This window comes from Lissotriton vulgaris, chromosome 9 (assembly GCF_964263255.1).
Source record: "Lissotriton vulgaris chromosome 9, aLisVul1.2, whole genome shotgun sequence".
NCBI classification, from domain to species: Eukaryota; Metazoa; Chordata; class Amphibia; order Caudata; family Salamandridae; genus Lissotriton; species Lissotriton vulgaris.
This window is the reverse complement of record NC_141697.1, coordinates 789,727,809-789,743,433: the sequence shown is the minus strand read 5'-3', so window position 1 is coordinate 789,743,433 and position 15,625 is coordinate 789,727,809.

The following is a 15,625-nucleotide window of genomic DNA, read 5'->3' as shown; positions in this document are numbered from 1 at the left end:
GTGCGTATAAATTCAGAACTTAATTATAACATCCCTGTAACCTTTATTCTAAGGTTTTTAAAATGCTAATTCATAACTATAACATCCTTGGTACCTTTGTTTTTTCAGTGAATTTCTATTTTTTATAACACAACTTTGGGATAGCCACAGGGCCCGCACCCAACGCCCATGTACTGCCATGTTCGGCCGTGCACAGCGGGGGGGTTGGCCATAGGGCCTAGCCTGCGGCAAAGCCCTGCGGGGAAACATCCATTACAATGTAGGCCATTACAACGCATATGTCATTACAATGCATATGCCATTACAACTCATGCCATTACAATGCATTTTAGGTAAGTAAAGGAGGTAAGTGAGGTATTTTTTTATTTTTGATGTAAGCTTATAAATGTTTGTGAATGTTTTAATACTCTGGTATTATTGTGTTAGTTTGTTATTTAATTTTAGTCATAATAAATGATAGTAATATATATATTTTTTAAAATAGGATATGCACCTATCCTCTAGGACGGGATGCATGGAAAACAGGGTTTTTGTGTGGGGGTGTATTTTAATACTCAGTTATTAATTTAATTATTTGTAATTTAATTAATATTTAGTTTTAGTGATATTAAATTAAATAAAGAATAATAAAATGTTTAAATAGGTTATGCACCTATCCTCTAGGACGAGATTCATGTAAAACTGTTTTTTGGGTGGCGGAGTATTTTAATACTCAGGTATTAATTTCATAACATGTAAATTAAATCATAATTAGTTTTAGTGATATTAACATGTAATAATTATTATTAATAAGAAACAAAATAAAGTTATGCACCTATCCTCTAGGACGGGATGCATGCATATCAGGGGTTTTGGGTAGGGGAGTGTATTAAAAAATCGGAATTAATTTTAATACTATAGTATTATTTGATAATATTTTAGAAATTACAATTTTTTTTAATTAACAAATAAAGCTTTCCCATTTATCCTCTGGGATGGGATGTTTGGGAATCAGAGGCTTTGGTTGGGGGAGTGTATTAATACCTGGGTTTTAGTTTTAATACATGAGTATTAATAATTAATTCATTATTAAATCTCTTTAACCGTAATTAGCTTTTTTATCTCATGGTAAAAATGTATAAAAATATATCAAAGTAAAAAAGGGAGTTTGCAGGTAGGGGAGAGATGTGAAATCTAGTTTAAAATAAAAGCTATCATTATTTGAAAAATATATAGCTATTTTGTAATATCTCTAAAAAAATCTTAATATAATTTTTTTTCACTTTGTAAAGAATTAAAAGGATATTTGGGCAATGTAAGTTTGCATACTTAGTCATTGTAAATTGCAATAAAAAAAATCATAATTAAAAATATAAAAGTTTATAAAAACAAATGACATATTTATAGTAATTTTAGTATTTCTATTACATTCAACAAAATATAATACAGTTATAATAAATAATCTAAAAAATGTTTTAAAAAACGTTCTTACAATTGTTCTTTGAAAACAATAAACATAGATTTTTCACTGTATTGTAAAATATATTTTTTATTTTCTTTGTAGGCTTTCCCATGGTTTAACATTGAAGTCAATGAGAGAAATATGTCCTTTTTACAGAATTAGATGACGTTGCTACATGTACGTATGTTTCATCTTTCAGAGGAGCGTCGCATTTCAGGCCAGAAGCATGGAAGCGCTGCGTTCAGGTAAGCTAAATTTGAATTATTAAAAATAAATTAGTGGTGTCATAGTTTATTGTAAGGAGGGAGGTTGGAGGTAGGTGTATTTTGATATTTTTGTACGTTTCAACTTTAAAAAGTTTTCCAAAACAGGTAGCAGTTGTAGGCCGACGTCGGGTTGATTGTTTTCATTACACTTTTCGTTTAATAGAAAAAATGTACATGAAAGGTTACTTTTGCTAATAAATATTATTATTACAAAAGTAATTTTTTCATTTTTGGAGGGAATGCGACAGGTTTTTTAAATGACGTTATTGCGTCATCGCGGTTTTCTTGAATGGTGGAAGGACCATAAACACAGACTTCGTGGTTTTAAGAAAAACACTTGGGGACATTTCCAAAAAATAGATTTTTTGTTTTTGGGACTTATGCTGGAGTTAATTTGAGAGAGGAAATCATCAATGGATATGGTTCCAGCGCTTTTAAAAAGAAAAAGATGATTCATTTTCGTGTTCCTTTTTTTATTCGAATATATTTGAGAAAAGATTGCAACAATGTTTTTTTTGCTGATAACAAAATGGTTTTACCAAACAGTGTCCATGTTGGTTAGTTTAATTTGGGTGATGCATTACATCAAGGTTTATGGATTATTTATTATAGATTTGAGGACTGCTCAAGACTCTTGGTGAAAAGTGGAATTGTACCCAAGTCTAAGAGTTGAAAAAAAGAAGACAACTAAAGGTAATAAACCTGACTTTCAATTCATAATTTAATTTTGTTTTGAAAAATGCCAATTAAATTATGGGGATTGTTTGTCAAAACAGGCAAGTAATGTGGTTTAGCAGTTAGTGTAGTTTAGGATTGTAGGATGTGTGCAATATTAGCTATATAGTCTCAAGCCACCATTAACGAAAATTGTTGAATTGCACCCAATAGTAGCTTGGACATTTCTTTTGTTCTTTTAGAGATTTGTGGGCTCAGACTACCAGTTAATGATTGCACAATTCTCATTTCTTGGAAACTTTGCTCCATCTACAAAATTTTCAAAAAATTTTAGAATTTCGGATGTGGTTTATCGATGGATTTGTTGAAGGAGTTGTGCCATCTCTCTATGGCATTATTTGTTTTTGATCCTCCCTCTAAGCAGGTTGAGTAGCAGTTCCCCACTGCACATGGAAACGTGGCTTCTTCCTGTTACCTGACCTGCTTAGATGGCCAATCCATCTGTCTTCAAAGTAATTTAGAAGGAGTGCTAATTTTTCTTCCTGTGCAGTAAAGTAATCAGATTTAGTAATTGATGTGTAGTATTTACCTACACTGGCAGGAGGAACAAAGCAAAGTGTAGTTAGTTTCTTCAATTCAAATTGTTGTTTACTGTCAGATATATAATCCTTAACTAAGGATGTTTTTTTGAATTTTTCACCAATAAGCCTGTGAAAAGTGAAATAAACATCCTTGAATTTGGATATCCGTGTACGATTTGGTAAATGTGTTAATCATAGGTAATTCAAAGTCAATTAACACTTTCCTAGGACTTTTATTCATGGTTTTAGCTTCTATCACAGACAAAAATTCATTGTATGTTGAGGTTTGTTTATCGGGGAGTAAACTGCATACTAAGGGCACTACTGTGTGATTAATGTAGGCATGAATAGTGTATATTTGGGTGAATTGATGGGGTGTGGATTTAAATGTGCAATCCATCATCCAAATATCACTACTCTCCAATTTAACAAGATTATGGGGTGTGCTAAATATTAGTATTCATTTAAGAGGGTTTTTGTTGTGATGCAAAAGAAAGGTTTCATTAGTAACGGTTACAGTAAGTTGAGGAGGAATGTTAATATCAGAGAGGGATTGGGGTGTTACATGTAGGAGCTTACTTGTCAGTTTTTTACACTGTATAATTCTGCGTAGGTTGGGGGTTGTGGGCATACAACTTTCTACATGTGATGGAATGTTATGAAAAACCTCCCCCAAAACTGAGCCACAGGGTTCATTGGAGGTGGATGCTAGTACTTTCATTTCATTTATATTTTCTCTTACCTCTATCTCCATTGCAGAGGCAGCGTGGTTATGCTAGGGGGTTCTTTCAACAGTGTCAACAAGAGTAACCGCCCTGCCTGTGCAATGGGATGAGTAGTATTGCACACACCTCCAATGCCACCTAGGCTTAGTTAATCTCTCCTTACAATAAACGTAGCCACTGTGACTGAACAGTCTGTTTCCTCTGCTGGACTGTATGTATTTGGCTTTCTGACTTACTGCCATTATCTGTTGAAAGAAGAAAAAATGAAAAACATTGTTTTAGTGATTTTAAGTGTGGTTGCTTTTTAAATATGATTATGCCTGCAAGTGAAAAGTTAGTCACATTCTTTACTTAACAGCTGTATTATTTTCAACATTGTTCCTGTATTTGATAGCAATGGCTTGATAATGTTTGGTTGGAATTTGTTTCAGCTTTTATACCTTAAATTGAAAAAGGGCTAAGTTTGTATTCACTTGAATTATATAGGTTACCTTTTTAAGGTTTTTCTGTTGTCTTTTTCGATGGTCTTTTTGTAGATGATGGTTGTTTTTTGATTTTTCATGGAGTTTCACACTATGTAGTTTTTAGTGTTGAACATTTTTGGGTTCTGAAAAAAGAGATGAAATGTTATAAGTATTTTGTTTTGACAATTTCATTTTTGCTAATTGCCTGGAAAGGAATAGTTTAGTATGTTTTTTAGTTGATAAAAAGTTATTTTGCTTTTGTTTGTGAGGTTCAAATAAATGGTTGTGCACTTGTAACCTGCAAAAAAAAAGTTTTTGAAAATTTTTACCTTGTTTTGTTTGGTTTCGTCTGTGGTGATGTGCTTTTGTAATATCAAGGCTTGAGGGTGTGTCATTTTAATTGCCCCCACCACCATCCAACACTTTCCCTGAGGCAAACACCAGTCGGAATAGGAAAAGTAATGTTGCCCCACCACCATCCAGCACTTTCCCTGAGGTAAACACCTGTCGGAGTAGGAATAGTAATTTTGCCCCACCACCATCCAACACTTTCCCTGAGGCAAGCACCTGTTGGATTAGAATAGTACATTTTGCCCCATCACCATCCAACACTTTCTATGAGTCAAGCACATGTCCGAGTAGGAATAGTAAATTTGCGCCCTCCACCATCCAACACTTTCCCTGAGGCAGACACCTGTTAGAGTTGGAATAGTTATTTTGCCCCACCACCATCCAGCACTTTCCCTGAGAAAAACACTGGTCATAGTAGGAATAGTAAATTTGCCCCCACCACCATCCAACACTTTCCCTGAGGCAAGCACCTGTCAGAGTAGGAATAGTAATTTTGCCCCACCACCATCCAACACCTTCCCTGAGGCAAGCACCTGTCGGAGTAGGAATAGTTATTTTGTACCCACCACCATCCAACACTTTCCCTGAGGCAGCACCGGTTGGAGTAGGAATAGTAAATGTGACCCCCATCATCCAACACTTTTCCTGTGGTGAACACCTGTCGGAGTAGGAATTGTCAATTTGCCCCTACCGCCATCCAACACTTGCCCTGAGGTAAGCACCTGTTGGAGTAGGAATAGTAAATTTGCCCCCACCACCATCGAACACATTATTGGAGGCAAGTACCTGTTGTAGTAAGAATAGTAATTTTGCCCCACCACCATCCAGCACTTTCCCTGAGGTAAGCACCTGTCGGAGTAGGAATAGGAATTTTGCCCCACCACCATCCTGCACTTTCCCTGAGACAAGCACCTGTTGGAGTTGAAGCAAACACTGGTCCGAGTTGGAACAGTAATTTTTCCCAACCACCACCATCAGGACTTTCCCTGAGGCAAGCACTTGTCGGAGTTGGAATAGTAATTTTGCCCTCACCACCATTAAACACTTTCCTTGAGGCAATCACCAGTCGGAGTAGAAATAGTAAATTTGCACCCACCACCATTCAACACTTTCCCTGTGGTGAACACCTGCCAGAGTAGGAATAGTAAATGTGCCCCACCACCATCCAACATTTTCCCTGAGGTAAACACCTGTTGGAGTAGGAATAGTAATTTTGCCCCCAACACCATCCAGCACGTTCCCTGTGGCAAGCACCTGTCAGAGTAGGAATAGAAATTTTGCCCCCACCACCATCCAACATTTTCCCTGAGGTAAACACCTGTTGGAGTAGGAATAGCAATTTTGCCCCCACCACCATCGAGCACTTTCCCAGAGGCAAGTACCTGTCAGAGTAAGAATAGTTTTTGCCCCACCACCATCCAGCACTTTCCCTGAGGTAAGCACCTGTCAGAGTAGGAATATAAATTTTGCCCCCACCACCATCCAGCACTTTCTCTGAGGTAAGCACCTGTCGGAGAAGGAATAGAAATTTTGCCCCCACCACCATCCAGCACTTTCCCTGAGGCAAGCACCTGTCGGAGTTGAAGCAAACACCGGTCAGAGTTGGAAAAGTAATTTTGCCCCCACCACCATCAGGACTTTCCTTGAGGCAAGCACTTGTCGGAGTTGGAATAGTAATTTTGCCATCAACACCATTAAACACTTTCATTGAGGCAATCACCAGTCGGAGTAGAAGTAGTAAATTTGCACCCACCACCATTCAACACTTTCCCTGTGGTAAACACCTGCCAGAGTAGGAATAGTAAATGTGCCCCACTACCATCCAACATTTCCCCTGAGGTAAACACCAGTAGGAGTAGGAATAGTAATTTTGGCCCCACCACCATCCAACACTTTCCCTGAGGTGAACACCAATCGGAGTTGATATACTAAATTTGGGTAGTAACATTTAAAACATATTTCTGATCTGTGTCTGCTAATGTATTTTTTGCTAATATCAATAAAGTATTTTTTTCAACGTACACAATATTGTTAACATCTTACTTATGTATGATTTTATAAAAGGTGGTTTCTTACTGCTAGGTTCTTAAGGTTGATTTTTGTCCAATATCTGTTAATATAAAAAGTATATTATTATTACTATTTATTTATTTTTCATGTGATTTTTAATTCTTCTTTAACTTTTTGATTTTTTATTCACTTACTTCCAAATGGAAAGATTAGTTTGATATTATCTCCTTTGAATTGCTTGCAGCTTTACAATTTTAGAAACTACTATAAATAAGTAAAAAATAATATTGGAAGTACTTGTGATTTACTTGTTATTATTGTATTGCTGTTTTTCTTTAAACGTACACTTACTTCTGTCTGTAGAGGGCAGTGTTCAACTTCTCAAATGCAAAAAGTCTCCAGGTACTGTGTGTGGTCACGGCGAAGTCAGTTTACCACTGAGCACAAAATGGTGGTGGGTATCTTATATAATTTTTTTTAGGGTAAACAACAATTTAAAACAAAATATGTTTTGGGAACAGTTTTTTCAAGTGTTTCAGAATCTGACAGAATGTATATTTGTTTTTTCTGTGTAAAAATTTTCTTTTTAACATTCTTTCTCTGAATGTCAGCCACTTTGAGTAGTTGCAGGATCAAGAGCTGTAATAAAAATAGTTGAAGGACTGCTGTTTTATGTGCTTCAAAATTGTTTTATGTATAATCTCGACTTTGATTATATTTGGTATTTTCTGAGTAATTTGGAAATTCAATGTTTTTTCCCCGTTATTTAGTAAGTTTAAAAAAAAATATTAATACTCAGGTATTATTTTATTGCGGGGTACTTTAAAAAGTACAAGTGTATTAAAATTAATACCTGGATATTAATAATCTCCCCCACCCAAAAACCCTATTTCTCTGGTATCCCATTCCAGGGGATGGTTATAAAAAAAAATGGAAATGTATTATGTGGTGTAATGGCATGCGTAGTAATGGTATGCTTTGTACTGGTAGTTTTAATGTATCTTAATGAACATGCTTTGTAAAAACATGCGATGTAATGGCAGTTGCATTGTAAAAACTACGATGTAAAAGTATGCGTTGTAATGGTAACGTCATATATTCAACCCTGCGACCTACCACCTGCATGCATCCAGTCCCAAAAAACCATGCACTATGTTGGTGTGAGTAAATCTTTTTTTCATTCACTTCTGAATCCATGGATCCATCTTAGATTTACACTGGGGTCACGCTGAGCACCACAGTGGATCCATGGTTCCAACAATCGGCCCCAAAAAAACATTTGCCACAATTTTTTGTCCATGAATGGTCCCTCAGGGACCCCTCCATCTGTTCTATGGGGTCAGGATACCTCTATCCTGAACCTTTATATCGCTTTTCACTTTTATTTTCCCCCCACACGAGCAGAAAATAAAGATGTCAGCTGCAACATTTCTCTCAGATTGTGGCCAGTCAATAAGGACCTTGCTTTGGTGTGTGGATCCCCAGATGCCCCCACGGTAGATCTGCAATGGATTCGCGTCCTTAGACATCTATATTTCTTTTTCTTTTATTATCTGCAATATTACTGAACATATTTATACCAAATCACAAATAGGGTTCTTTCTGTACCATAGCTAGCTTTCTGCGAAATTTGGTGTAATTATGTCTAGTGGTTTGGGCTGTAGTTGTATATAATTTTCCTTTTGAAAATTGCATGAGAAAAAGCATTTCGGAACCCTCCTTTTTCCCCCACTTGATGAATCACCCAGAAACTTTTAACACAGCAACTGAACAAATTTTGAAAATTTCGTGAAGATTCGACAACCTGGGCCCGATTCACAGAATGAACTTAAGACCAAATCCTAAACTTACTACTATTTGGTATTCACAGAATACACTTACTACTTCTGGCATTCACAGAATGAACTTACTACTTTCGGTTTTCACAGAATGAACTCACTACTTTTGGTATTCACAGAATAGACTTACAACTACTAACTTTACGTCTGCTCCCGGGCCGTAATTTCCGCCATCAGGCCAGAATTTAAGGCTCTGCGGCGGAATTTACGATTCCGGCCCGCAATTTACCGCTTTGTGCCGTAATTTCCAATTCCGGGCCGTAATTTCCGATTCCGGGACGGAAGATACGAATTTTGGCAGTTGGTCATGTTAGCCAAGGGTAAGCACCTGTCCAAGTGCCTACTATCCCTCACCATGGATCAGCTGACACACTGCAGCTAATCACAGCGAATAGCTCCCTTTTGCCATGATGAATGTTGCCAGTGCCTACCATCCCCCACCACGCTCCAGCTGAAGCCAACTAACACAAATTCACCAGCACCACAAAACACATAAAAGCAGAACACATTGAAGGAACAAGTTTGGAAACAGAGAGTTTGTGTCCACAATGCTCACAGTGCCACAGAAAATGGAATTGAGGAGAAAAAGGAACTTTACTGCAGAGGAGACCACCATGCTTGTGGAGTTCGTTTCGTTTCAAAAACTTTATTCGATTCATAAAATCTATACTACTATTATAAAGAGAGAACTCTCACCTTTGAGCCAGGTAAACTCGGGAACCACAGCGCCAATCTACACACCCGATACATCTTTGAAAATGTCAGGGTGTGTAGATGGACATAAGCTACATAAAATAAAAATAAAACGTAAATTAAAAAAATTAACTTTAAAAACAAAGTAGTCCCCTGAAAAAAGCGCCGGCCGCGACGTAGCGCTGGCATGGAGGTCGGGGCGGGGGCGGTCCGTGTCCGTGTTCTGACGGCAAGAAGGAGAAGGAGGAGTCCCGTCAGCTGCTGCACTTCGAGCGTAGGGGAGTGGAGCTGAGCTGACCGGCTGAGGGCTGAGGGCGGCCGAGAACGGAGTGGAGCAGGGTGGAGGAGCAATCTGCCAGCGCAGGGGGTCGGGGCTGCGGGGGTCGTGAGGTACATCGCACTTACCTCTGCTCGCTCCACCACACGCTGCCCCCAGCCGAATGTATGTTGATATATCGCACACCATTGCATCGCGTGCATTAACCAGCATTGAATACTTCGCAAAGGCCAAAACATCGTCATGTTTTACATCGCATGTAGTTGCAAAGCAACTGCGTTGCTTCCTATTTGCAAGTACCTAACATCGCAGACGATGAAATCGCACGTCATGACGATGCGTTCTTGTGTCCTACCACAGTTTTTGCACTTTTGGTTGACCTAATACGTGATCCCGCCTCTAACCCCTGCCACCCCCCTCTCCCAACGACGATAATTATTTCCTTTCTATTCACCCCAATTCTTGTATATTTTTAATTAGGTAACGGCTGCATGTACCTGAGCTGTTTAATTTGAAGCTGCATGCCGCGTATCCTCGGTAAGGGCATCCAGACGCTGTACATGGGCACGAGGAGGTTAACTAATTTGCCCGGATTCTCAGGATGTTGCGAGATTTGAACCGGGGACCCCTGGCTCCATAGGGCACAAACAGAGTGTGCAACCCTTGCATTCCTCCGGCACTATTCACTGACAGACTTCCTTCAGCAAAATCGTCCCCCACATCACCCGCGCGCGCGCCTGCTTTACAAGGCACCAGGCGCTGCATTAATTTAGTTTACCCCGGCCCTATGAATCTTCGGACAGACATAGGAGGGCCCCAGAATCATACATCACTGCATTCCCCGCTTTACAAGACACTAGGCGCTGCATTCATTAAGGGCGACAATTACGGTAAGAGATGACTAATTGCACCATCAATAGTACAACCTGTCCCTGCGTTTGATGCGCTCTACATAAGCAGCAGTTACATTGCAGCATTTTCATAGTTGAATCACAGGACGTGAGGCTCGAAACGGTTTTCTCAGCTGGAACCGTACTTCCCCATTAGGGGCTCTCAAGTGCTGCCAGGTGGTGTCGTGCAGCTTCAGCCATGATCCTAACTGCCAGACATGATAACACCAGTGTATATCAGACACCAGCATGCATATTGGCCTCAGTTCCTTTTCTTCCGTGCGTAATCAACACATTCCGGAGCGCCTTCTCCGTACTTCACCTTCAAATCTTTCCTCTGCTTAAACTGTCACTGGTCAGATGTCTTCTCTGAAAGCATCAGGGTTCAAACTCTGCCTTAAGTTCCACACGCAGATGCATTTATTGGATCCACACAACATGCTCAGGAGGTATCTTGGTTTCGACCATGGTGCCAAGTCCTGCAGTTAGTCCTCCCTGATGAATGTTATGTTGATACATCGCGTGCTTTAATCACGCATTCAATACATCTAGCCTTATGCAAGAACCTCTCTGCTGCAATGACTCATATGTGTAGCGCATCGAAAGTGAATTCATCAGGCACTCTTCTATAGATATTATAATAAAACTGGTGTTACCCATGTTGCCCGCACCAGAATGATACTTGCCAGCTAAGCAATTCTCTGCTTCAGATATGTTACCAAGCCCCCCCCTCCGTCTTAAGAACACGGACTTGCTGTGAAGTGAGTTATGCTAACTCAATTGTAAGTGTGTCGTGAAGGTCTTTATGATGTGAGACCATCAGGCAATGAAGGCTACAATAGAAGCGTTTGGTGAGTGAATGCAGCCGCATAGGAAGGGCACTGCATGGGGCGAGTCAATGCAGAGGTGCCTGGTGAGAGCCTTGTCAACGCATCATTTTGGGACATCTGTGAATAGTGCACATCAGATGTAGGTGAGCAGAGCGCTCTGCCAATGCAGATTTAAATAATTACAGCACATGCGGTCTCTTCTAATAACCCCGACCCGAACAATTACAGCACATGCGTTTTAAAAGCATGCGTTGTAAAAGCCTGTGCGATGTAAGGGGCCGCGTAGTAATGGCCTGCGTCGGAACGTCCCTTGCGTTGTAACGCTTGCGATGTAAACGGATGCGATGTAACGCATGCGTTGTGATGGGTGTTCCCCCCCCCCATCCCCCTTCTGCCCCGGCCAAAAAATGCACCCCCCAGCCCCCTTCTACCCGGGCAACGCTGGGGCGGGCTGCTAGTGGATACAATTCATCATGCCTCATAGGATAAGAAAGTTCTTATTTAAAAACACAATTTTCCAGAATTTATAAAAAGACATAATAATGACCATAAAATATACATAAGACATGATTTTCACCAGGAAATGTTCTATACAATGTAATACTACCCGTATCCCTTCCTGATCTTTAGTGAGATTCTAATAAAATTTAGCATGGAACAGCAGGTTTCTACGGAGGATAATGCTGACAGATATTCATACCCTTCTTTATAAGTGCAAGGTTGCCTCCCCTTCAAGATTGGTTTAATAAACCGAAGTCTTGGCTCTTGATATAAAGAGCAAAAAAGGACCACATGTAAAGTGCTTTGACTATCCCTATTATTACATGGACAAGGGGGCAGCCTCTCACACCAACCCCCTTGTTTCGGGAATGCAAGCAAAAAATGCAAAATGTCCAGTCTAAACCTTGTTAGTAGGAATCGCCATTGCACATTAAGGGTAGATGTTAGGTAAAACTGGGGTTGGGGGTTTACAGGCATACGCAGTAGCATTGTCAGTAGCATTGTCCAAAGATGGTGGGTTCAATGATTTCCAATACCTTGCCTTTATGTCCGCCTTATAGTTTCCCTCAATTTTTTCCGGGTTGTCATAATAGGAACCCAGTCCAATCTTGTTTAACATATTACAGACATAAGACAACCAGGGAATCTGTTTTGAGTTTTCTAAAGCCATGCAATCGGTGATAATGTCTTTGGTAAGTTGCAGGTCTTCAGATTGCCAAACTTTACCCCATAACAGTAGAGGGGACAAGCGAATTGTATCAGAAACACTGACCATGCCAATTTCCTTGTGGCAGAAAATATTTGAGCAGCCTTTGGGAACTGATAAGACCCTTTTTATAAAATTATTTTCCACCACCTGTATCACAGATGGTGTTTCGGTCCCCCACACCCCTGCCCCATAAATGGCTACTGATAAACATTTTGAGGTGCATAACATGTTTTTGCCGCAGTTTACTACAGAAACGAAAAATACCCTCTATCGCCCTTGTCATGTTCTGGGCTCGAACCTTCATGACCGGCGTCCAACTTAATTTGCTATTAAACAAGTTACCAAGGTAGTTAAAGTTTCCCACCTTTCCAATTATGCGATTGTTTACCACAAATTTCCTAATATTTGACCCTTTGGGGCCACAAGACATTACAAAAGATTTGTCAATGTTCACCTTTAGATCAAGATCAAGCATGAATGTATTGAAGGCATCTAGACACACTTGCATGCTATTTCCTGTTAATGTCATTAGGACAGTATCGTCTGCATAAGAAAGCATGGGAATACTTTTACCATTAATTTTTGGGAAGTCACAACCCTGGTTTAATAGGTACTTTTCTAATCCATTTGTATAAACCAAAAAGAGGAAAGGCGCCAGGATGCATCCTTGACGCACACCTTCAGTTGAAGGTATTGGTTTTGTTATTTCCCCTCCAGAACCAAATATAATGGATACAGTTGTTGCTGCATGTAAACTGCGGAGCAATGTGACTAAAGGTTCCTCAAAGCCCATATCATCCATCATCCGCCACAACTTATGCCTGCAAACAGTGTCAAACGCACTTGTCAAGTCCATGAAGGCAAGATGTACAGAGGATTTTTTTGCCTTCATGTACTTGCCTAAAATTAGTGCCAAATTAAGGCACTGCTCGTTTGTCCCCTTTCCACACCTAAAACCATATTGAGAGTCAACTATAAATCCTGTAGAATCTGCCCAACTTTCTAATCTCACCAGGATTACCCTACCCAAAATTTTACATGAGGCATCTATTAAGGAAATCGGGTGATAGCAACGTGGATCAGACCTATTGCCCTTCTTAAAAATCGGCACTACGGTTGCCTCCTCCCAAGTACCAGGAATGCGCCCAACCACAACAGCCTTGAAGACATTCAGTAATATGGGTGCCCACAGACTAACATTAGATTTAAAAAGGTCCAGGGGGACAGCATCTGGGCCTGGAGCTTTTAGTGATGCTCCCTTCCCTAAGGCTTCCTCAATCTCTATCAGTGTAAATGAAGAGCTGAGGGTCAAAGCCGAGGGAGGTGCCACCAAATCCCCTGTCCCTTCCGTACTTGCCATTATTGAGATGGAATTGGGGTTAAAAATCTTGGTAAAATGTTGAACCCATTGATCGGCGGTGACCTGCATAACTATAGACTCTTTATTGTCGCTCTTAAAGAGGGGTCGATTTAGGACCTCCCAAAAGAGCCTACTATCTTTTAGTTCTGCAGCCCTTTCAAGGTCTTCCAAGGCAATGTTTTTTAGGTCCTGCTTTCTATTTGCAATAGCATCCCTATAGGCCTTTCTGCTAGTCCTTACAAGCTCTTTGTTTTTTGGTTTTTGGCGCAGAGCTAGTTTTAGCGATCGGTATGTGGCAGAACACACGGAATCGAACCATCTAAAGGCCTTTTGGCCTCCCTTCCCCTTGGGTTTTCTAAGGTGCTTTGCTACATGACCACACAGTTTCTCAAAGCTTTCAATAACGTGATGGGGGTCAGATACTGGGGCTAGACATGATACCATTACCGTTTTACAATTAACAACAATGTCTTCCTCCAGTTTTGTCACGTTTACCTTCCCCCATTTCAATGTGACACCCTGATTCTTATTGTACTTAATCGGCTGTTCCCAGATCCTTGGTGATTCTTGTGTTGGCACGCACAATAACAACATTAGGGGGTTATGATCACTTGCGGGATTGGCCACCACCTCCAACTTATCAACATACTTGAAAAAGCTGCTGGATACCAGAACAAAATCAATTGTGCTCATCTCCCCCCTTGTACCCTGAAAAGTTGGTATATGCGGGGTATCGGGGGCAGACCAAGGGTCTACCACACGCAAGTCATTCATGATGATAATATTATTCAAAGCATCCCCCTGGGGTGTATGTTTAAAGTGGGTCAGAGGCTGAGCGTTCGAGTCCTCTAGTCCACACACATTCGAGCCTCCAAAACTGCACAACGTACAGTTGAAATCGCCAACCCAGATGAGAGACGATCCCGGGCCGTAATTTCCGCCATCAGGCCAGAATTTACGGCTCTGCGGCGTAATTCATGATTCCGGCCCGCAATTTACCGCATTTTGCCGTAATTTCCAATTCCGGGCCGTAATTTCCGATTCCGGGCCGGAAGATACGAATTTTGGCAGTTGGTCATGTTAGCCAAGGATAAGCACCTGTCCAAGTGCCTACTATCCCTCACCATGGATCAGCTGACACACTGCAGCTAATCACAGCGAATAGCTCCATTTTGCCATGATGAATGTTGCCAGTGCCTACCATCCCCCACCACGCTCCAGCCGAAGCCAACTAACACAAATTCACCAGCACCACAAAACACATAAAAGCAGAACACATTGAAGGAACAAGTTTGGCCACAGAGAGTTTGTGTCCACAATGCTCACAGTGCCACAGAAAATGGAAAGGAGGAGAAAAAGGAACTTTACTGCAGAGGAGACCACCATGCTTGTGGAGTTCATAGACAGGCACCACAAACGCCTATATGGGCTCCCACCCTACTGCACCAGTGAGACACAGAAGGCAGCCCTAATGCAGCAGTTAGCCACTGCTGTCTCAGCATTGGGGGAGTAGAGGCGCACAGTACAGGACATAAAAAAAAGTGGGAGGACAAAAGGCAGAGGGTGAAGGAGAAATACTCCAGGATCAAAATTAAGCAGGATCCTCCCTGCTGCATACCCAGGACACCGCATCTGTCTGACCCCAATGGAGGAGCATATCCTCACAACAATACACCCCCACTTGGTCCATGGGCTGCCTGTCAGTGACGTCCACTACGCTGTACCAGGTAAATGGAATGAAAAGAAAAAGTGCATGAAAAGATTGTCTGTGTTACACTGTCATTGTGATTATGGAACTTGTCCAAAGTGTATATAAAAATATAGTCAGTCAGAGACTCATGTGTCACCCTCTACGTAGCACCACAAATCCCAGAATCCTTTGCATCAGAAAAAGCTAATCCCTCCCCCCTTTTGAAAACATGGGTATGGTACTGCTGCGTACCGTACATACACAACCCTGCTAATTCAATAACTGTTCAAATTGACTGAAAATGTGCAATGATATATGGGAATG